The sequence below is a fragment of the Heterocephalus glaber genome, unplaced genomic scaffold, assembly GCF_053883595.1.
Source record: "Heterocephalus glaber isolate CG9 unplaced genomic scaffold, H.glaber_assembly_v1.0 deba00001538, whole genome shotgun sequence".
NCBI lineage: Eukaryota > Metazoa > Chordata > Mammalia > Rodentia > Bathyergidae > Heterocephalus > Heterocephalus glaber.
The window spans coordinates 31,565,554-31,591,640 of NW_028258333.1; positions in this window are offsets into that span (position 1 = coordinate 31,565,554).

The following is a 26,087-nucleotide window of genomic DNA, read 5'->3' on the forward strand; positions in this document are numbered from 1 at the left end:
AATTTTTTCCTTTAGATGATCTCTGAGTTCCAATTTATCATATCAGTAAATATATAAAGAAGGGGAAATACTAGGTATGTAAAGGTATATTTTTGAAAGGCTTTTATAAGGAAGTTCATGGCTATAATTGTATTTAGGATTTTATTTATTTTGAAAATTATTAATTCTATCAAATTTTATTACAATATAGAAAAAATATAACACTTTTTCCTGAATCTATCACTCAACCTTATTGACTCTGAAAAGGCATCATATTTGCTTATCTTTGTTTAGAGCTTAAGATTTTAGATGTATTTACAGCCTCACCATACCACTCCCCTGTCCTTCTCTTTTCTCCCTCCCTCCCTCAATTTTATCACCATGACCTGTCTCATGTTTATCATTCTCTTGCATGTTTTTATGGTTTTATTGTATACCTATGTATTGCATAACAATATATGCTAAGGTTTTACAAGACTGTAATTTTATTTGCTGTGACATTGCAGCAATATAACATTACACACCATAGGACTTCTGATAATAGCAAGGCATTGATATGTTATTCTGCAACTTGAGTTTTTGTTTGTTTTTTCCCCTTTGGAAAAGAAAATATACTGAATTAACATGACTACTACACATATCTTCTACTATTTCACTAAAGCTTTTCTATTTTTTATTTTTTCCTTCTCACCATTTTTCTGTTCTCATTCCCTTGAATATATTATTAGATAAATGCTAGACTTTCTTGCTTGATTATCTATTGTTCCTACATTTTATCCTACTTTCTATCTCTATGTTGTTTGCTCTTCATTTTAGATTTTCTCTTCTATGACTTTCCATGCTGTTTTTATGTAAATAACTTTATTTTTAAAATGACACTTTTTTGTTCTCTCATTTCTCCTTTAAAGTAACATGTTATTATTTAATAGATGTACACTTTACTAAAACCAACATGAATACGAAAATGATAGTTTTACTATTTACCTTGATTCTCAAAGAAATTTGTTTCCTTTAATATTAGATGTTCTATCTATCTAGGCTTTTCTCTTGTACATTGTCAATTTTCTTCAAATGCCTGCTAATCTTTGGTTGTTAGTTCATGTTCAGAACAAAAGTCTAGGTCAACTAGCAGAGGTAGCTGGTATGGAAATCTTCTGCCATTAGTAGGGTTTTTTTCACCCTACATAGCTTTCCTTTGAATAGTAATACTAATATTGCTCTGCACACAAGGCACAGTGCTTCACTTGCCAACTCCTTTTTATCTTACACAGATAAGTCGACCATTGCATCAACATAGCCAAGTGCTCTGATTTGCAAACAGTCCTCCTATTTACAAATTCAGTATTTTGGAGAACTCCACTTTATGGTCTACCAGACTCTTGATGACAGGTGTTTCTTATTTGAAATGGCTGTATTTCAAGGAAGTAAAAAACAAAATAAAATGAGTGAAGAAAATCAGATTATTTATGGAGTTTTTATTGCCTTAAAAATAATGTGTGCTGCTTCTAATATCCTGAGCAGTAAATCGTTATGCCCATAGGGAGATTTTTACCATCCAGACTGCTCAGAATCACCCTCCTTCATCAGTACTTCTGCAAGCTAGCATCCATGCTGGAAGATTGGCTGCATTCCAATGTCCCAGGGTGGGAGTTTCTGCCAAATTATCTCAGGTGAAGAATGCTTAGTAGGTGACACTGGTGAGACAACTCAGGAAGCCAGCAGTGGCGTGGGTGGAAAATCCACGCTGCACCATCTAGTGGAAGGTTGGACGTTGTTGGTTCTCAACTGCCCTTAAATTGGAATGGGGCATGACTGTGCTGCTCTCTTTGCTAGCTCTCAGAGGGCATGAGGGGAGTCTTGATTCTGTTTTCTACTCACTTTCAGGCAGTTATCCTGCTTCTTAGAAACAGAATAAATTATCCCCAACTCATAAAACCATATGATTCCACAGGCCATGTTTGACCTGTGAAAACATTCTTTGAGCATAATTGTTTGGGACTTGTGCAGTAGTGGTCAATTTTGTAGATCAGGCCATAAAATCTCAACATATAATCTAGCTGAATTAAAAGTAAACCTGATCCATAGTTCCAGATATTTGAAGTATATTATCATATTTTGAAGATCAATCAGCAAAGTGATGGGCAATCAGTCCAGAGATTTCTCAGCTACCTCTCAAATCTATCCTTTCAACTGAATCACTGCCCTCTCGCATTTATCCTCAGTATTTCAGTTATATTTCTGTATCTTAAAAAGATAAGTTTATCTGTATGTTCCTGCTTAAATAAATTCAAGAATTTACAGTTCCCATTTCTTCTACTGGAAATGTTCTGCTCAGATCTTTTAAAATTCTTTTTTAAAATCTTCCATTTTACTGCCTCTGGCAAAGTCAATTACTCCCTATTCTTTATTATTTTGGAAATGTTGGAATGTTATGATTTCATTATTTTTAACGAAGATATCTGTATATTTGTGATAGTCTGCATGACAGATTCACCTCCCCTACTAAAAAGTAGGCTCTGTGGCTTATGTATCTTTGTATTCCAACAACTCATGGATGCAAAATTTTTCTTCCAGTTCAAGATCACTTAACATTGTTTTGAAATTCCTCCAGAGGTTAAATGAGGGGGGAAAAATGTTTAATGGAGAAAAAATTTAGAAAATATTATGCTATTCTTTACTATAGACTTTTAGTGTGATTTATAAGACAACTATGCATAGAAAAGATTCTAGATATATAAATTCATTTCAAAAATTACAATTTTTGTATACATTTTTACATATTTCAATGAGGTGTTCTATAAAATTTGTCTAAAAACTATTTCTCTCCAGCATAATTATAGCAAGAAAAGAACATACTCTCATTTGTTATTTATGAATTATTAAAACAAATGAAATCAGAAACCATCATGTTTTCATAATAGGTTCATAAAATAGAATCCCAGATTCTCTCAAGAAAAGGCTTTTTTGAACTGAACTGACTCTTGTGTATTCTTCTTCTTCTATTCACCTTGCCAGGAATTTGCTACATAACTCAATTGTAAAAGAACTTATTTTGACAAATTAATTAAAAGATCAATTACGAAAATTTCTGTCACTACAATCAGAGCAAAAGTATTTTTATTCAAAGTATACTCAGAGATGTTAGAGGATATATTTAGCACTTTAATGATATTTGATTTTATTATATAGTCAAAGGATAACTTTATAAACTATCAGATAGCTAGAGGTAGAGCTAGATATATGATTCTTGCATATATATTTCCTCTTTCTCCTCATTGTTTTTCTGTTGTTGTTGTGAATTGAGATATTATCTTCCTTAGGATATTTTTATCTTCCTAAAGTGCTGTTTGCTTCAAAATTTATTGTATTTTAAGTTGATCAATACTATTTTTATATTTACAGGCTACAGTGTGATGGTTCTATATGTTAATACACTGCATAATAATCAAATTATTTAGCTTGTTAATCACCCTAAATATTTACCATTTTTCATGATGAGATCATTGGAAATCCTCTCATCTACTTATTTTGAAATACACACTGCATATTCTTTCCTAATGCCACTATAATGTCCTGTAGGACACCAGAACTTATTCATTCCCGCTGTGCTTTCATTGCTCTTGACCAATTTCTCTCCATTGTCTTCCCTCTGCCCTCTCCAGCCTTTCATAATCACTCTCACCCATAAAAAGGAGTGAAATCCTGTTATCTCTGCAACATGGGTGGACCTGGAGGACTTCATGTTAAATGAAATAAGACTGACTCTGAAAGACAAATACTAAAATATATAGTCTCACACATTGTGAGATAAAAAAACACTGATCTCATTGAAGTGCAGAATAACATAGTGGTGAGCAGTCTATTCATTTTTAAAATCACACCTGACTTTGATGACAGAATGCCTGCCCCATTTAATCCACAGAGCATGAGAAAGTATTTGAAGATTAAGGTCTCCTAGGCTCCAGATGACTCCCTGGAGAAATGCAAATTCTTTCTGAGCTGATGTGCTTTTAGGTTCTCCTGAGTGTCTGATGCAAAGAACCGAGGGAGTTGTGGCTTTCTGCCTCACACACACTTTCATAAGTGGTGGTACCCACTAGCTCAGTGAAAGACAACTGATGAGTCACAAACCCCACCCATACCAACCAATGCCTCCTCAACCAGCTCTGTTTTCATCAGATATATTATTCAGCACTTTTGAGTCACACGCATATCCCTTGTATTCTACATAGTTCTGTGGGGAAAGTAAACAACAACCTGTAAATCAAACAGACTTTGGGTCATAGAGGACCTTTAAAATCACCTATTTAATAGTTTGAATCTGAATACTAAAAACTGTTAAAGGTACACTCCAGTTAGCCCAGAGCTTTAAGATGAAGAAGAAGTATACCCTAAACTGTAGCCACCATAGTCAACTATGTAGTACAGAGTGGACAATGGTTATTTTGATAAAAGAGATACAATACATGACAGGACATATTCATTACAGAAGCAAACTTTAGAAGAAAAAGTTTAAAATTTGTCTTCCTTTTGTAAACTTCCATGAATGCACAACTAACTCTTTAAATTTTAGTTGTTTATATATTGTTGTATTGCTGTGGCTGATGCTACTTAACACAAAATAATAAGCTACTCTACAATAAGCACCTGCTGCGTGTACTTAATACTTTATAAAATTTTTTTTTTGGTACCAGGGATTGAACTTGGGTCCTTCCACTTTCAAGGAAGGTGCTGGAACCACTAAGTTAAATCCCCAGCCCTATAAACATTTTTAAAGTGATTTTTACTATAAACAGTGTAGATATATCTGAAATGTTACTTTTCCATGGAAAGCAGTCTCTATTAGTGTCACTTTTCAATGAGGAAATAGATCTATACTTTCTATGACCAAAACAATCTATTAGAAATAGGGAATTAATGAATTATTTACTGAAGAATTGATAAAGGAGACAGGACACAGTGTTAGAGCACATGTAATACAGCAAGTTATAGCAAAATCTTCAATCAGAATCTCTATTTTCCTACAGCTATTCTTCAATTATTTATGCTGTATTTCTTTGACAATTTTGTTCAGAAATTTCTCCACTCATGTGGCCTTCTCAGAGACTCAATATCTCCATAATCCACTCTACCACTAAACAACACAATTCAATGTTTTTCTCTCTTCTTTGATAGAAAAATTTCTTTCCTGTAGGATGGTCCAGTTTCCTAAATCACAAGAATGTACATTTCTTCTTTCAAAGATAAATATGAAAATTGGAACCAAAGAGAGTAAATTATTTTTCCAGTGTCCCATAAGTTGTGAGTAATTGAGACTAAATCAAATTTAGGTCTGATTAAAACAAGAGCAATCATTTCTATTTCAAAAATCATTTATAGAAAATGCTCTTTCATCACTCTAAACAAAATATTTGAAGATAACTAAAGTATGACTAGGAAATACAAGGAAGACTCAAATGTAAATATTTTAGATCACAACATTCAAAAACTCACAAAGAGGGCCAGGGATTTAGTTCAGTGGTGCCACTACTTGCTTTTCAAGCACAAGGTCCAGAGTTCAGCTTGATTCCCAGTACAAAAAAAAACCTAACAAAGAGACATTCTGTATATAATTGTGTGAACACATTCCTAGACTTTTGCACCCATATACTGACACTTGAAATATAGTGACTTATCTTCTCACAATATCTAAAATAAAAATTAAAGACCAAAATAAAAGATACACAATAAGAAACAGGGAGGTAGACTTTGTGGAGATGGGAAGGGGACCTGAGGTTGGGAGGAGATGGAAGGGAAAGGAGAGGAGGAAGTAAAAAGGATTAGGATGTACTATGTATGTGTACCAATTTCCCATAGTGAATGTATCCATTCTGTATGGCAAATATATACTAATAAAAAGATTTCTTAAAGAAATGTGTAACTATATAAAATATGACTTAATTTAGAAACCAACATTTTTGTCTTAAATTTTATTCAGTGTATTAATTTTTATCTCTACTGAATAGCCTTGATGATGCCTAATCTGTATAACTTCTTATACTCTTCTTGCTAAAGTTTTCTCTTCTATCTCTAATATTCTTTGCTCCTAAAATTTTGATACTCACGTGCTGTATTATATTGAATATAAGAAATTTACACATTTTAAAGACCATATTTAGAATAGTTTTATGTTCGCAGCAATTAAGAAGACATATATGCCATGTATAACCTATCCCCACACATACATATCCTCCCCCATTATTATCTCCCAGGAAAGTTGTACATTTGTTACAATTGATGAACCCATATTTGATATAGCTTTATCACCCAAAGTCCGTAGTTCACATTAGGCTTCACTGATATGGGCAAGTGTATAGTGTTAAAATGTTTAATGGTTTGCACTCATCATTACAGTATCACTATGGTTACTGCCCTAAAACACCTGTGTCACACTTAATCATCCCCACCACCACTCTGAACTCCTGGTAACCACTGATTTTATTATCTCCATATCTGCTTTTCACAGAGTGCCATATAGTTAAAATCATACAGGGTGTAGCATTTTCAGATTGGTTTCTTTCACTTAGTTAAATGTACTTAATGATCTTCCCTGTCTTTTCATAGCTTTATATCTTATTTATTTTTCAGTGTTGAATAACATTCTATTAAATGGATATGCCACAGTTCTTTAGTTATCCGTGAACATACTGAAGAACTTATTAGATGATTTTAAATTTTGGAAATATGGATAAACCTCTATAGACATTGTGTGCTACTTTTTGTTTGGACATGGATTTTTAACTGCTTTGATTAAATACCAAGGAGCACAGCTGCTGGATCATATTTAATTTATTTAGTTAAAGAGTATATTTAGTTTTGAAATAAGCTGACAAACTACATTCCAAAGAAGCTGTGCCATTTTGCAGTCCCATCAGCAATATACAAAGGGCTCCTTTTGCTCCATATCCTCACTAGCATTAGTGTTATCTTCATTGTATATTATGGTCATTCTTATAGGCAAAGAGATCTACTATATTTTGTTTTAAATTGCATTTCACTAATGCCATATGAAAGCGAACATCTTCATCATCATACCCAAAGTCTAATATATTCTTCCCATATTTCATTGTCCAAAAATGTTGTAGTTGTGCGATTTTCATTTAAGTGTATGATCCATTTTAGTTAGTTTTTATGAAGGATGTAATGTTTCTATTCAGACTTTTTTTGTTTTTATTTGTTAGCATGTGAATGTGCAGTTGTTCTAGTTCAATTATTTATTGAAAAAGGACTATCTTTTGTTCACTGTATTTCCTTTGCTCTTTTGTCAAGAATAAGTTACCTGTGTGGCTCTGTTTCTGGTCTCTCTATTCTGTTCATTAGGTCTGTCTATTCTGTCTTCAATATCACTTTGTCTTGATAGCTATAGCTTTATAATAAGTCTTGAAATTTAATAGCTCCAGTCCTCTTGTTTCTTCAATATTGAATTATTATCAGTCTTTTGCCCTCCGTATAAATTACATATCATCATTTTGTCAGTTTCCTCTAATTAACTGAGATTTTGGCTGTTATTGTATTAAATCAACATATGAAGTTAGGAATAAGTGGCATCTTAACACTTGTGAGCCTCCCTTTCCACAAACATGGGACATCTCTTCTTTATTTAATTTTTTATTAATTTTCTTTGTAGTTTTCTTCATATAAATTTTGTACTTATTTTATTCAGTTTTACACAAGTATTTTATATTGGGGTACTACATAATGAGAGCATGTTTTTAATTTCAAATTTCTTGTATTCATTTTTTTCTACATGTCCTTACCTCTAGTCAGTTAGGCTCTCATAATATCTTAGCAGAATAGGCTCCATTTCTTCTGAGGACATGTCTTGTTAAGAAGAATGAAGTGGGGCTGGGGATTTAGCTCAGTGGTTCTGCAGCCTGCCTTGCAGGCACAAGGACCCAAGTTTGATCCCCGGTGGAAACCTAGTTGAGCTCCTAGAGGCAATCTCACAATATTATGTGTCCTGCCCTTGCTCCATGACTAGGTCTCCCTGGAATTTTTAATTCCTACAGCTGTCCACATTGAGCTTCCAGAAATTCAATTACATTTCACAGTTTTCTGTAGAGGCACTGATTGCCATAATGATTTCCAGTCCCACTTCTGGTAGACATTACTCTGTATTCACCTATCTCACTTGATCTTAGCCAAAAGGCTGAGAAGCGATATGTATTCACCTATCCCTCTCTCCATTTCAGGTGCTTTGGTCAGTTTGTCCAGGGCCTTCCCTCTCTTCTGATCCACATAGAGTTGTTGATTTTTCAAGACTTGGTATGAGGAGTAGCAGCTTTCAAGCTCCTTACATGTAGAAATGGAAATAGGAAGTCCCTCTATGCATTTTCAAGAAATTAAATTTGATTCTAATACCATTCTATACATAGCAAATATTCAGTGTATGCTTTTTGGATTAACACCAGCACAAAACCATGTTGGCATGTGGAGTTTTATGCATGGAAGGAAATAAGTGCTTTGCTAGACCTTGGCAGATGTTTCAAGATGTAGCTAATGTGCCAACTCCTTCCTGGAAATGAGATGTGAATTTTTCTGTTAATTTCAAAATAAAGTAGAGTACACAGCCAGGACCTATGTAAAATCAAACTCTTCATTTACAGAATTTTTGTTCTCTGACACAAGCTAAAGCTTATTTTACATTCTTTAAAAATAATTTTTCAGAAGATTGTTTTCTGATGGAACATTAATTATCAAAATAGATGATAAAATCCTTTTGCTGACTATTTATATTTGGACATAAAGAGTTAATTTACATATCAATCTAAGACTATGTGACCTAACAGTGCCATAATTTTAAAAGGTACATTTCAGCACAATTTTTAGAAGTATTTCAGTGTGTGAGAAACTGAAAATGTAAATAAGGATTAAAATGAAAAATTTATAATTTGAAATAAGAAAAAAAGTTCTAAAGGGGTAGGAGAAGTGGGAGGGAAAGGGAAAAGGAAAAATTATGAGAAAAGAAAAAAATAGAAACAAAGTCTATGTAAATAGGGAAGGGTAGAGGGGCTGAACAGCATGCAGGTAATGGGGAAAAAATAAGAACCAAGATACAACATGTACAGATACAAGCACCCAATGATAAATGTAAATGTATTGTATACCTAAAATGTACCAATAAAAGAATTCAAGAAAAATAAAGTATTTCAATGTAGATTGTTGTTTGGGATCTGTGAAGTGATACCATACATTCTCAGTAGGTAGCACATGCAGAAAACAAATAATTGTGAGTAGAGTGGCAGGGTAGATGCAGAAGATAATGATCTTACTACATCATTCATCATTTCAAAATCTGGCAGCATCATTCCATGGTTTGTTCTTTTGATTTCTCAAAAGAAGTGTGAATCCCTATTCAAATATATGACTTGAAAATATTTCAGTGACCAAAGTGAGTATTCACAAGAAACCTCAGCCATTGTCCCTGGTTTTCCAAAAAGAAATACATATGGACAGAATAACTTCAATGAAACCAGACAAAAAATGAGTAAAAAGGCTGTCTCCTCTCCATATTTAAAGAAGCATTTGCTATTTGTAACATTCTGAATTCAAAGAAAATGGTAATCTTCACCTTTGTAGTCAGATAAAGTTAAATTTGTTTTGCTATACTTGTATCAAGAATCCTACCGGTACCTTACTATATGGCTGACATGTCTTCATTCAAAGCTAATATTTCTACCGTAAAAATAGTACCGCTTAATAGCCAAAAAATAATTGAACACATAGAAAATCATCATAAATTTCTTATTAATGGGATAAGTGCTGGTTAGTTTTGCATGACCCTATGTTAGCTTTCTTCAAAGAATCTGCCTAAATGCTTAAATTTGATTTTGAAAAATTCAGGACTCATTAAAATTTATTAGAGGTAGCCACTTTGTAGAAGATTTTATGAGTAAAATACTGTTACAAATATAGCTGTGGATCAGTCTCGGTCCCTTTCCTTCCATGCCTTTCCCATTGACACAAGACTTGTGAAAATGCAGAAGACAGGGTATACAGTATTGGTTCCAGTATAAAATCATGATTCATGGGTTTAAATGGACACCTGATTTCTGTGTAACAATCACAACATACATGCTTCATGCATTTCACATTACCTGTTTGTCCTTTATCTCATTTTCCACTCTATGTTTGGCAAATGTTTACCTTTATTCCAAAGTCCATTCTTTCCATTTTTAGGCATGAAAGCTTCATCTCTATCCTTTATTACCTCTTTGTCTCTTGTTCATTGAAAAAGTTTTCCAGATTTTTATTTGTCAGTCTAACGCTGGGAATCCACTGCCTCCAGAATTCTCCCCCTCCCAATATTTTGTCATCAATTCTTCCTGAACTTTAGAACATAAGCTGTGTCCCTTTTAATAGGACACGTTCTTCTAGTAAGAAAAAAATTAAAAACAGCCCTTCTTAAATTTATAACTCATCTGTCTGCCTGTGATAGCTATGCTGTATTCCTATTGATCTTCCAGTAAAATTTTCCTGGGGTGGGCTGTGTGATTGTGAGTGTGTGTGTGTGTGTGTGTGTGTGTGTGTGTGTGTGTGTAGGAGACTGAAAATCTATTCCTTCCCACATTTAACCATGTTGAATAAATCTTTGCAACTCTTTCTGAGGACTTTGGTTGTAGTTGTTATTTATACACACTTTAGTATACCTCCTTCTATGCAGTGCATTAGACAGCATATTATGAGTTGTGGTGTCATATTTCAAACATTCTTCATATACTTTTGTGTCTAACAGAACTACCTCATGCTGGTCTTGAAATTCTTCTTCTCTCTTTTTAAATACCCTACACCACTCTCTTCTTCTCATAGCTTTTTCAGGCCAGAATACTCACTTCCTGCTATAGGAGTGTTATGGTTTTATTTTGCTTAGATGATGCACCCCCCACCCCCAAAGCCTAATGTGGTCATAGGTGGAGCTTTTTCAGAGAAGGATGGATCTAGAGTGTGTGACACTGGAATTGATTCATGGTGCAATGCTAGGCTCAAGGGCACTAGGATTAAGGGTATGAGTACCACCCACTCTAAATAGTCTAGATAAGATAAAAGGGGCAGAAAGATGCTGTTAAGGTCCTTTGTTGCTTTTTTGTTTGTTTGTTTTTTGTTTTTAGGTACAGGGAATCAAATTCAGGGCCTTGCACTTGCCAGGCAGGCACTGTACCACTGAGCTATATCCCCGGCCTGGTCCTTTGTTGCTTTTGCTGTCTTCTGCATGCAATGAACTGTTTCTCCTCTGTAACTCCCCTCTGCCATGTGCCACTCTGCCTTGGTGTCAGCCAATTGTTGACTGAAACCTCTACACAAAGCGTGAGCTAAATAAACCTTTCCTCTCTTAACTTTCGGTGTGAGGTATTTTGTCTCAGCAACAAGAGAAAAGTAACAAAGACAAGGACTCTATTATTGATTCATTATTCAATAAACATGTACAACAGTTTGTGCTGGGCATTGTTCTTAGATCAGCAGATACAGTAGTGAACCAAAGAGCTTTGAAAGACTTGCAGTCTTATGGAGAGGGCTACTAACAAAGGAAAAAACAAGACAACAAATATTCATATAACATTACTTAGTCTGTAGTTTTTTCTTATTAAGCACAAAATGTTTGCACAATAATGTAGCTTTCAATTTTTAATCTGTGAAATGTGTGTTTTCTGGATGCTGGGATGGTGCTAAAGAATACCCTTTTGCTTAAAGATTAAACAAAAGCAGTCTTTATTTTTTTTTTAAATTACACTGGCTGAGCAGCATCACTAAACTTCCTCATCCATAGTTGCCTGAACAATCCTATAAAATGTCATTCTAAATGTATTAGATAAAAGCAAAAAAGAAGAAATCAGTGCATAAGTTTCTCCACAACACAGCCAGGCCTGACTGTGCCTAAAACACTAACTCTAAGAAAGGAAGGAGCTCTTAGCACTATTGTCCTGTGCAGCAGTCCTCTGCATAAGCTCATTCTTTCTTTTCAGAGCTGTGGGATAGGTTAGCCCCCACAGTGTCTCAATGTTATCTCTCTTGACTACGGAAATATTAGTTATCATATTTTGCTGCTTTGCTGCCAAAGAAGAGGGAGTTTGGTTTCATTTTTCATCTCTAGTGAGTCCTCAAAAGAGATTAAAAGAATAACATCATTTAAGTTCAACATTAATTCTTTAAAAGTTTCCATGAATAATGAAAGTCTGACTTTACAGGAAAGGCAAAATTGGCAACTAACATTTTGAATCCTTAATCATAAATGATTCAGACTACTGATCTCAAGTTTAGCATAAGGAACGTACTATGAGTTAATCATGGAAGTTGAAGAAATACAAAAAACTCAGGTTTTCTCTTATTGATAATTTATTTTTAGCTTTGACTATTAAAATAAAAATAATGTGAAAACAGATTATCAGTTTAACTCATATAAAAGGAAAACTCTCATATACAACTCAGTTTTTCTAAGGTTTTACTAAAGGTGATGACCTCTAGCGGTTTCAGTCAAGCATATAAAATGATTTCATTAACTTGGTAAAAATATGCATAGCATTACTCCCCCAACATGCCATAAAAAAGAAGCTAGAATTTTTATCAGTGGTTCAGGTATTTCAAAAAGAAGGGAAAGGATGGGTTAGGAGTAGGGAAACCATGACCACAAGCTACTTGGTACAATTTCCCATAAATATTGGCCTAAAAGATAAGAGGTTGTGAATTTCAGAACATAATAGAATATCAAGTGTATTTCCATACATCTAAAAATAGTGAAACAAATATTTCTATTGTTTGAAAATATAACATTAATTTTAATGATTTCTAAAATTATATTTGATGGTAAATATAGCATTTTAATTGTCTCACTTCAAAGGGAGAAAAGAGTTCTCAAATTTGTTCATGGCATAATAGCTATCAAAATATTCACAGTATGCTTCTGAATATTGTGGCCTCAGGCTCATCTATTTTGTGCAATTCCTAAGCTGAAATCTCAGATAAATCCGTGAAATCATGGACTGTATCTGAATTTCAGGCACTGATGCTTACATCCTTTTACAGTACAAAAATGTTTTGAGAAATGGAAGGGATTAATAAAGCCAGTTATGTTTAAATTAAATATGATCTATAGCTCTGCAGTGCGTACATCCATGCTTCCTACTTTAGAACAAAGAGCAAGCTAAAAATTGCACCTTATCTAAATGAAATGATTTTATACCTGAATTAACAATTTTTGTCTCTAAATGTAATATAGCTATTATATCCAAGATGTTTTCTTCTTAGAGTTGTGAAAGAATATTTTGCACAATCCCTAGGAGTTTAAGTCCAAGATAGCACAAGAGAGTTTCATCTAGGCAGCAAATGGTCAGAGTAATTCCAATCAGAGATAACAGCCCTCTAGAGTTTAAAATATCCCCAATAAGTTGTTATGGATGTTGCTAATTTAAACTTAGGCTGAATCTTTATATTCATCCATACATAAATGTGTATATTTGTTATGGGACAGGTTTTAAAAAAAATAAGAGAAAGAAGTGTGAAAAATAATTAATGAGTAAACAAATATCTTTGCATCCTTTCCAAGGTATATAAATATGCACACACATACACAAACGTACCTTTACACACAACACATACATTAATTTATTTGATATCTTTCTAATGTTATGATATTTACAGGAGAGAAAAAAACAGAAAGCATGATGTACAGCAAAAACTCCTATCTTCTTGTTGAATTCATATTTTAATGTTCTTTGCTTCCTTAACTGACTCATGTTTTCACTGCACCACATAAACGTCTCAATAGGAAGAAATTTCTGTACAACACCAAATTTGTTGAACACTCTTTTAACAGTTTTGCTCCTAAAATAGAAACCTCTTAAAGTGTGACAGAAAGGCTCATCATTGCATGCATAATTTCATAGTCAGCCAGATATTTAAATTGGAAGAAAAGCTATTTTATTATACAATACTAAAAGCTACCTCTGCCAAGTAATACCATGTTATAGTACAAAGTAACACTAAGCATAATTGTTTCAGTATTTTGAAGATGACCTGTATAGCAAGTGTTTATTATCAACCATTGCTCCATTATATAAGTATTACAACTTACATTTTCAGACAAGGAAACAAAAACTTAAAAAGTCAGTTACTTGATTCTGACACTGATCTGATCTCTAATCCTGATGTACAGAAGTCCACCATAGCATTGAGATATGAATGCTATTGTCTTACTCTATAACTCTTACTTTTCCCACAGTTTCTGTATTTTTGATACATCAACCACAAGTTTTTAATTAAATGTCAATTTGTTTGTGAGTAAAATGATAGTATGTTTATGAGAGAATTATATTAAGGACTAAGATACAAGAATCCTAATAAGAGAACATTTTGAGTGTATGTAAAAATAGAGCATATGTGTGTCTGAATTACCCAGGTCCACTGTGACAAATTAATCAATAATCCCAGCATTAAACTAGAGGCAGTTTGGATTTTTATATCCCTAAATTAGCAGGTCTCTTAGAGTTTCTCACAATCAGGAAGTAAGAATTTAATTAATTGGCTAGCCACTGGTGACAGATTCTAAATGTTATAAGACGTAGTTTATGCTTGATCCTCATAATGTGCTAAAATGCAGATGGGTCACTTGCCCCAACAGTCTACTCATTTTATTTTTGTTGGAGGTCACAAGAGTTTTCTTTGTTTTTCCCAAAAATATTTTAATTTAAAAATTTTTTTAATAAAATAAAAATCTCAAATGACACATATTAAATTTAAATTTTGAAATAAATTTGTCATTGCAGCAATGAGGGATTGACAGTTCCAGAAACTTAAAAATATCTAGTCAAAGAACACACACAAACACAGACACACACACACGTTTTATCATTACAAACCTGATAAAAAAGCAATGCATTTAAATTTAGGTTAGACTCATATTTTAATTCCAGAAATTATTTACTTAGATTTCTATGAAGTTGAGATGAAAGACTGAGTTTATTGACTTCATAAATTCAATTTTTATATAAATTTCTTGTTCTAACACCAAGAAAAAAGATATTGCATGATTAAAGCTCAAATAAATACCTTAGCATCCATTTTCTGTATTGTATTTTTCTGAGGTAAAAAAAGCAGATGTTGCATTTAGCATCTCTGAAGTAAGGTGTCCAATCTCTATATTAGAAAAATAAATAAAGCAAATAATTGAGGTTTTTGAATATTATTTATATCAGTATTGTGTTCTTACATTCAGTCTCCATTTAGCAGTGCCTACTACATATGATATTCTACATGGATTACCAATAAATTTACAACCCTATAAAGTAGGTGACTGATTAACTCTACCTTGCAGATAAGGAAGCCAAGATTGATTATGCAAATTGTTCAAGTTCATTCAGCTAATGCCAGAATTAGTGTAAGAACCTCAAAATGATGCATGTTATCTTTAATGATCAACAGTACACTTCAAATAGGATGAAAAAGAACAATGTCTTTTCACTTTGGTGGCAAAAATTTATTTTTTCTACTATACTTTGTTATGGGGCTAATACAAGAGCATTAGGGTAAACAACGAAAGAGATGTAGGATCAAAAATTTTTTAAGTATACTGTTATTTATGATATTTAATGGTAGTTTTATAGCAGTTGCTTATAGTTATCTATTTAATCATAAGGTAATTTTTAAAAGACAAAAATCTTTCTAATTCATAGTAACGTGAATGATTTTATTCATTTGCAAAGCTAAAGAGTGGAAAGGGAACTGTACATAACAATCACCAAAGCTGTCCTAAAGTATATACATTTTATCAATGCTTATGTATTGACAAGAGCCCTTGAAACAAAATTTAATATTTTTCTGTTTCAATCCTCAATATCAGCCATGTTGTGTGACAAAGGCCTTGGAACTATCAGAGGAAATGTCCATCAGTTGTCTGAGCAAGCACTCTACCTTTCATTTGGAAATGTTTCTTCCCATCTTCTATCTGTATGGATCAGTGTTATTCTAGGATATCTCTTCTAAAACTCTGTGGTACCTCAGGTCTTAATAATTGAATCACTCCTAACACCAAACCAAATAGATCATGTAAGTACCTGCAATTGCTTGGACATTTCCTATATTAAGATAGGAATAATATAGCAATGAGATGAGATAACAAGCAAATAAACTAAGCTCAAGATAAATACATTCAATGGAAAAATAAATCCAGGGACAACAGAAATTTCATGACTTAATCCTGGAGAACATATGGTTTCAGATGCAATAGTTTAGAAACTTAAATATTCCTGCAGTTCAGAGGAAAGTCTTACTACTATATCAGAGATGAAGAAAAAAAATCTTGCTACTCTAAAACTGAGTGAATACAATAAAATAGTTATGATTTTTGAAAAATGATATGTTATTGTATTCTACTTGAAAATTACCCATCCCCATTTTCTCTTGACAGTTTTCATTAGTGTTTAGAAATACTCATCCTTTCAGATGTTCGTGCTCTTACAGTCCACTGTTATATATAATAACTATGGCACTATGGCAATGAGATGTCATTTTAAATGTTTCAATAAGGCTTCCTTTCAAAAAAATAAAAGATGAAGCCTTTTGAACAAAGGATTTCTAGTACTTTCTCTATTCTTGGAATGTGGAAGTGTTGCATGAAAAAAATGCCTTCTTATTTTGCAAACACATGTGCTATAAAGCATCAAAGAAATAAATTTAAAGAGATCTAAAAAAACTAAGAAAAGACTATGTTCATAGATAAAAAAAAAAAACTATACTTTAAGGATGTCTGATTCCTGAAAATTGATGTAGAGATGTGATGCAATCTCAATCAAAATAATAGCATTATTTTTTTTAAAGTAGACATAGTCATTCTAAATTTCATGTAGAAACATAAAGCCTAGGATCCTCAAAACTACCTTGAAAAAAGAACAAACCTGGAGAACTAACACTGCTTAATTTACTCAATAGCAATCAAGGCAGTATGGTATTTGTATAAAGATAGAATAAAAGATAAATGTAAAAGATGTCTGGACATAAGCTCACATATATAGTCAATTGTTTACAGCAAAGATATAAAGGCAACTCAGTAGAGAAAGGATATTCTATTCGACAAGGGATACTGGAACAATTTGGATATGCACTATTCCAAATCAACATCAACTTTAATTATTACTTCATTAAGACAGACAGATAGATAGATCAGTAAAACTCAAACTGAAATTTTCTAAAGGAAAATATAGGAAAAAAGATGTATGATCTTGCATTAAACTAAGACTTCTTTGATAAGAGACTAAAGGCACTATATAGAGAGAAATAGGTGGATAATCGGATGACATTACAATTAAATTTTTTTTATCTGTGAAGGACAAAATTAAAGTTAAAGAGAAATTACAGATTGGAACAGAATGTTTGGAAGTCACATATCTAAAGACTTGTATTCCAAATTTAAAAAATGATTATTAAAAGAATAATCTAATAAGAGCAGGCAAAAATTTTAATGGACATGTCACTAAAAATGATATACAGGTAGAAAATGAGTACATGGTAGAGACAATCAACATAACTAGATATTAAATAAATGCAAATAAAGTCACAGTCCCATAACCCCACACTAAATTTAAATTAAAAAGATTGAGCATGCCACACGTTGGTGAGGTTGGAGAACAACTAGAGCTCTCATAGAATGACAGTGGAAATGTAATATGGTGTAGAAACTTTGGGAAAGCATTCCAAAATATACACATTCACAAGAATACATGTAAATAGGCTGTCATACCACTGTGCCCAGCGCCCAGGAGCAAAGCCACCCCCAGTGCAGAGGAGGTGAGCCAAAATGGCACCAGAAGCACACACCCCTCCCTTCTCGCCCCCCCGTCTCGCCGCCCCCCCCATTGAATTGAGCAGACACATAAACAAGTCTCAAAACCAGACTTCCAGATCACCTAAAGCAACCATGAAGGGCATTAAAATGGAACAATCTGATACTCAAACACTTGGATTCCCTGAATTAGCAATGAAAGAGGATAAGGAAAAAATGAAATCAAAAATAGTTTCTCAGACAACAGCACAGATGGTGTCCATAGCGCAAGGCATGATTATTAAATCTAGAGAGGAGACAGATTTTTTTTTTAAAAAAGGCTGAGGAACATGATGAATTCCAACATAAGAAGCAAATGAAATCCATAAAACACATACAAACAGATTTCCAGAAGATTAAAAACTCCATTGAAATTTTATGCAGCAGGATGAGCATAGAATTTCAGATATAGAAGATAAGATTGAAATTACTGAACAGGAAAAGAAAAATTTCTTTAAAATAGTAAGGGACCATTAGAAATCAATCCAGCACCTGCTAGATGATCCAAAGATGAATACCATAAGAGTGATCCGTGTCAATGAAGAAACAGGAGAGAGTGCAGACGACATAAAAAAACTTCACAGAGGGGATGGTAGAAAACTTCCCAAGCAGGGGTAAAGAACTTGACATACAGATAAGTGAGGCATATAGGACTCCAACTAGCCTTGATCAAAAAAAAAAATCTACACATAGGCATGTAATTGTTAAGATCCCAGAAACCCAACAGAAGATCAAAATTCTACAAGCAGTTAGAGAAAAGAAACAAATCACATACAAAGGAAAGCCCATCAGAATCATAGCAGACTTCTCAATGCAAAGCCTCAAGGCAAGAAGAGCTTGGAGTGACATATTTCAAGCCCTAAAGGAAAACAGCCTCTGACCCAGATTGGTATACACTGCAAAACTATCTTTCAAAATTGATGGAGAATAAGATACTTTTATGTTAAAGAGCACCATAGGAACTTCATGAATGCCAAACCAGCACTCCAACAAATTTTAGATAATATCCTAGGAAAAGACAATGAGGATCACAACCCCATGAAGCCCAGCAGAATGAATCCACTGGGTATGACAGAAATTAAACACAAAGGGGGAAAATTCAACAAAAAGAAAAAGTCACAATGATGTCAATATATATTAGTTATAACCATCAAGGTGAATGGTTGCGACTCACCAACCAAAAGAAATAGACTGGCAGAATGGGTCAAGAAGCAAGATCCAACAATATGCTGCATACAAGAAATACACTTAATTTTAAAAAAAGCCTCATAGATTGAAAGTTAAAGGGTGGAAAGCTATACTCCATGCTACAGGAAGCTCCCCCCAAAAAGCAGGAGTAGCTATCCTCTTTGAAGATCAAGTGGATTTCAAACCAACACTGATTAAGAGACAAAGAAGGACACTACATTCTTGTAAAGGGAACAATCCAAGAGGAAAAGATGACAATCATAAATATCTATGAACCAAACACTAGTGTGCCCAACTATATAAAACAAATAATAACAGACATGAAAAATTTTAAAAGCACTAATACAATAATAGTAGGGGACCTCAATACCCCCTGTCACAAATACCTAGATCAACTAGACAAAAAATAAGTAATGAAATACTAGAATTCAATCAAATTCTTGAATAAATAAACTCAACATATGTCCACAGAGTGTTCCACGCCACAAAATCAGAATTCACATTCTTTTCAGCTGCACATGAGTCATTCTCCAAAACAGACCACATACTTGCTCATAGAACATGTTTAAGTAAGTGCAAAGGAATTGAAGTTATCCCCTTTACATTATCAGACCATAGTGTCATGAAATTGGAGAGCCATAGCAAAAGAAATTGCAAGAATTTCATAAACACAATGAAATTGAGCAACACACTTCTGAATAACCAGTGGGTCACAGAGGAAATTAAAGAAGAAATCAGACAGTTAATACAAATAAATGACAATACAACATATCAGAATCTATGGGACACAATGAAAGCAGTCTCACTAGGGAAATACATAGCAGTGAATACTCATATTAGGAAAACAGAATGAGCCCAACTAAACAACCTGAGGCTGAACCTCAAGCTTCTAGAAAAAGAAGAGCAGGACAAACCCAAAGCTCATACAAAGGAGGGAATTATAAAGATCAGAGTAGAAATCAATGCAATGGACACTAAGAGAATGATTACAAAAAATGAATGAAGCCAAGCGTTGGTTCTTCAAAAGAATAAACAAAATTGACAAACCCTTAGCCAACCTTATCAGAAAAAGGAAAGAAAAGACCCAAATCCATGCAATTAGGAATGAAAAGGATAAAATTACAGTGGACCTAGCAGAAATACAGAGGATCATCAATACCTACTTTGAGAACCTATACACTAATAAGATGGGGAACACAGAAGAAATGGACAAATTCCTAGATATGTATGAATTACCGAAGTTGAACCAAGAAGACCTAAAAATTCTAAACAAGCCAATATCAATCAATGAAATTGAAAACATAATTAAAAACATACCAACTAAGAAAAACCCAGGACATGATAGCTTCACTGCTGAATTCTACAAGACATTTAGAGAGGAACTACTGTCACTACTATTAAAACTCTTCAGTGAATTTGAAAGGAAATGATATTCCCAAATTCATTACTGGAAGGAAGCATCACCTTGATCCCCAAAGCAGAAAAAGACCCAACCGAAAAAGAGAACTATAGGCCAATCTCACTAATGAACATAGATGCAAAAATCATAAAGATACTTGCAAATAGAATCCAGAAGATCATCAAGAAGATCATACACCCTGACCAAGTAGGATTCATTCAAGGGATGCAGGGATGGTTCAATATACACAAATCAATCAATGTAATACACTATATCAATAGAGCCAAGGACAAAACCCATATGATCATCTCAATAGATGCAGAAAAAGCATTTGACAAAATCCAACATGAATTTATGTTAAAAACACTACAAAAAATTGCAATAGGTGGTCTCTACCTCAATCTGATAAAAGCCATCTATGAAACTCCAATGGCCTATACCATACTAAATGGTCAATAAATGAAATCCTTCACACTAAAATCAGAAACAAAACAAGGATATTCACTACCACCACTCCTGTTCAATATAGTTTTGGAAATATTAGCCATGGTAATTAGACAAGAGAAAGAAATAAAAGGAATAAAGATAGGTAATGAAGTATTCAAATTGTCATTATTTGCAGATGACATAATACTCTATATCAAAGACCCCAAGAACTCCACCAAGAGTCTTCTAGACTTAATAACCAAATTCAGTAAATTAGCAGGATACAAGGTCAACACACAAAACTCAATAGCTTTCCTCTATAAGAACAGCAGACTCACTGAGAGACAAATAGGGCAAACAATTCCTTTCCCAATAGCATCCAAGAAACTGAAATACCTAGGAATCAACCTAACAAAAGAAATCAAAGACCTCTTTCTGAAAACTATAGCACTCTAAAGAGAGAGTGAAGACGACATCAGAAAATGGAAAGACATGCCTCACTCCTGGGTAGGAAGGCTCAACATAGTGAAAATGCCCATACTTCAAAAACTGCTATATAGATTCAATTCAATCCCAATTGAAATCCTAGGACCATACTTCACAGAACTTGAGAAAACAATTCAAAAATTCCTTTGGAACAAGAAGAGACCCAGAATAGCAAAAGCAATTCTAGGTAACAGAGACATGGCAGGGAGTTTCACAACCCCCACCTTCAAACTATGCTATACAGCTACTATGATAAAAACTGCATGGCACTGGCAAAGAAACAGACCTGAGGACCAGTGGAACAGATTAGAAAATGCAGAAGCAACTCCAGACACACTCAGCCACCTCATCTTTGACAAAAGAGCCAAACACCATCACTGGAAGAAAGATAGCCTTTTTAATAAACAGTGCTGGAAAAATTGGGTTTCAACTTGCCAAAGATTAAAACTAGACCTACATCTCTCACCATGCACTCTAAAATTGAAATGGATGAAAGGTCTAAATATTAAAACAGAAACACTATACTGGCTGGAAGAAAGTTTAGGAAGAACTCTTGAAGACATTGGTGTAGGAAAAGATTTTGTGAACAAAACTTCAGTTGCCCGTGAACTAGCACAATCAACAAGTGGGATCTCTTCTTATTCAAAGCTTCTGCACAGCAAGAGAAACCACCAACAGTGTGAAAAGACAACCCACAATGTGGGAAAAAATTTTCACCTGCTGTTCCTCAGATAAAGGTCTACTATCTCGAATCTATAAAGAACTTTAAAAAATCAGACCTCCCAAATGTAAAGACCCAATCCAAAAATGGGCATCTGAAATGAACAGACATTTCTCACACAAAGAAGCACAAATAGCAAATGAGCATATGAAAAAATGTTCAACATCACTGGTGATTTGAGACATGCAAATGAACACTGAGATTGCACCTCACTCCAGATAGAATGGCTGCTATCATGAAATCAACCAAGAACAAATATTGGCAGGGCTGTGGGGAAAGAGGAACCCTGTTCCACTGCTGGTGGGAGTGTAACCACTGTGGAAATCAGTATGGAGATACCTCAAAGAACTAGAACTGGAAGTCCCATTTGACCCAGCTATTCCCAGCTGGGTTTCTTCCCCAAAGAACTAAAAGAAATATACCACAGTGCTTCATGTTCACCCATGTTCATAGCAGCGCAGTTTGTAATAGCTAAAACTTGGAAACAGCCCAACTGCCCATTAACTGGAGATTGGATAAAGAAAATGTGTTTTTTTAATAAAATGGAGTACTACTCAGCCATAAAAAATCAGAAATTAGAGACATTTATTGCTAAATAGATGGACATTGAGGGGATACTCTTAAGTGAAATAAATAGGACACACATTTGTAAATACTGAATTCTTTAGTGTGAGAAACTGAAAGAGTAAATAAGGACTAAAATGTATAATAGATAATGTGAAATAGGAAGAAAGGGGGAAAAGGGGAAAGGGAAGTGGGAGGGTTATGGGAAAGGAATGAAGGAAATGGAATCAATATAAGAAAATGTAAAAATGGAAACAAAGTCTTTGTAAATAGGGAGGGATGGAGTTGTTGAAGGGAGCACAGAGGAATGGGGAAAAAAATAGGAACCAAGAGAGATTATGTAAAGGTGCAAATTTCCAATGATAAATGTCATTATATTGTACACCTAAAATGTACCAATAAAATAAAATTTTTTTAAAAAAAAGCTTCTGCACTGCATGAGAAACCACCAACAGAGCTAAGAGGCAACCTACAATGTGGGAAAAATTTTCAACAGTTGTACCTCAGACAAAGAACTACTATCTAGAATATATAAAGAACTAAAAAAAATCAGACTCCCCCAAATTCAAAGACCCAATTCAAAAATGGGCATCTGGAATGAATAGATATTTCTCAGATAAAGAAGTAAAAGCAACAAATAAATATATGGAAAAATTGTCGACATCACTGGTCATTTGAGAGGTGCAGATGAAAACAACAACTCACCCCAGAAAAATTGGCTTCTATCAAGAAATCAACCAATAACGAATATTGGTGGGGTTGTGGGTAAAATGGAACCCTTCTCCATTGTTGGTGTGAGTGCAGACTGCTCCAACTAATGTGGAAATCAGTGTGGAGATCCCTCAAAGAACTAGACTGGAGGTCCCACTTGACCCAGCTATTCCTCTTCTGGATATCTTCTCAAAAAATTATAAGAATCATAGTATAATGATAAATGTGCACCCATGTTTATAGAGGCACAGTTTGTAATAGCTAAAGCTTGGAAATAGCCCAAATGCCCATCAACTGGAAACTGGATAAAGATGTGCTGGTTTTTTTTACAAAATGGAGTATTACTCAGCCATAAAGAACGAGAAACTAGAGACATTTACAGCTAAGTGGATCCATATTGAGGCCATACTCTTAAGTGAAATAAATAGGACACACATGTATAAATATCAAATAGTTTCTCTGGGGTGAGAAACTAAACATGTAAATAAAAATAAAAATGATATTTTGGTATTGTGTAACTAAAATGCACTGATAAAAGAATTTAAGGAAAAAAATTAATTTTAGAAAAAGAAAAAAGAATACATGTTAATATAGTTCATTGTGTAATGCAAAATATAATAAATAGGTTAAAGTTACAATCATAATTTCATAAACTATATATTTACCATATGAAAATACTATCTCAAGTGAAAAAAGCATATGAAACCTTTTATGCCAATGTTCATCCTTGTCTTATTTCTAATAACACAAAACTGAAAACAACTTAAGTATCTATCCACAGGTAAATGCACAAACAAATGTAGTATACCTGAAAAATGGTATTACTCAGCAATAAAAGTAATTCACTAGTTTTACATATCCCCTGTGAATGAAACTCAGAATTATGCTGAGTTTAAGAAGTCTTAGTAAGAAGAGTATGTTCCGGATTATTTCATCTTAGTAAAGTTCTAGAAAATGTAATCTGATTTGTACAGACAGAAAGCACTTAAATAGCTCTTTAGCAATGGATGAGGTGAGGAAGAAGGGAATGTAAAGCAAATAAAAAGCTTATCAAAAATAGCAGGTGGGCGAGGAATTTAGCTCAGTGGCACTATGTCTGCCTCACAAGCTCAAGGTCCTGAGTTCAATCCCCAGTACAAAAAAAATAAATAAATAAATAACAAGTAAGTTAATTATTTTTATTGTAATAGTTTTACGTGTATGTATTTATATATCTGTTTTATAATATTTTATTTCAAACATGTATATTTTATTATGGGTCAATTATTTCCCAACAAAACTGTTAAAAATGTTCAACATCATGAAGAGTATGTTTCATGAGAGGAAGAAGAGGCTAAAAAATTGGTAAAACCAAAGTGACCATCATACTACCAAAAGTATAAAGGTAACAGGTTAAGTTATGTGCGGGAGCTAAAAAGATAGGAATCTGGATTCTTGTAGATACTACTCGGGTGATAAAACAACTCTGAAATTGTTATCTCCAGACTTCTTGTAATAGAGGAAAAATAAATGTTGGAGCAACTGTTAGTAGTTTGTTAATTATTATTATTATTATTATTATTATTATTATATGCAGCTGCATGAAGTACTGACTGATAAAAATGTTAAGGTATAATGGATGGAACCCAGCTTAAAAATGACAAGATAGAATTAATTTGTTTCAGAAATATGAGCCGTTAAACAAAAACAAATTGAAAGATAAATATAGCAGAACACTACAAAAAGAAGAAAAATAATACCAGGATCCGAACAGGATTAGTAGTTATATTCTGAGATAGTTTGGTCTCCTGAAAATTGAAGGTATTTGGGTTCAGAGGGTGATTAATGGAAAATACAGCATTAGAATTGGAGCAGTTAACAGCTAAGCAGGATACAGAAGAGGAGGAGGTGGCCATAAGAGTGAACTGTTCTCAATTATTACTTAGAAGCTGGTCATGAAGGCAAAATTCTGTATAAGAGCTTATCTCAACAACATCATTAATGCTTACCACAGGTGGTTAAGTCAGATTAATGACAAAAACTGAATGCAAGCAATACAGGGAGTTCATGTTATAGTTAGATCTAGAATATCCCCCAAAGGCCTCATGTATTCAAAGGTAGAACTTTTGAAAGGTGATTGGATCCAGGGAGTGCTGTACACATCTGTAGATTAATCCACAGATGAGTTCAGAACTGTATGTGTATTAGGATGTTGACCCTCATTGGAGGTCGGCCACTGGGCCATGACTTGGAAGGGTTATCTCCATTCACTGCTCCTCCTTTCTCTCTCTGCTTCCTGCTTCCATGACATGAGCAGCTTTCCTTGGCTCAGGCTTTTCCACCAGGCCATTTCTGCCTTGGAGCCAGCCCACAGGGACTGTAAATGTGAGTCAGGATAAACCTTTCATCCTTTAAATTGTGGATGTCAGGATTTTGGTCCCAGGAACAAAAGAGTGACTAAGATAGCTAGGAAGAAACAATTATAAGAAGGCTGAGTATAGGTAAATGGTAGGACTTGGAAGTGATACTTAAGGCAGAGCAAATTGTATAATGAAAAACAACAGAAGAAAGCTGTGCCATAAAAGTCTCATTTTCACAACAGAATGCATTGAAAATATTTACTAATTTTAAATCATAGTTGAATGCAATGATAATTCAGAAATAAAAGCAAACAATTTGCATGGCACAGATCTTGATAGTGTGGAATATGATAAAAAGAAAAAGAATTAGCTACATCATTTTTTCAGTTTTCTTTTTGTAAAGAATAATAATAAACTAGGGGCCGGGGA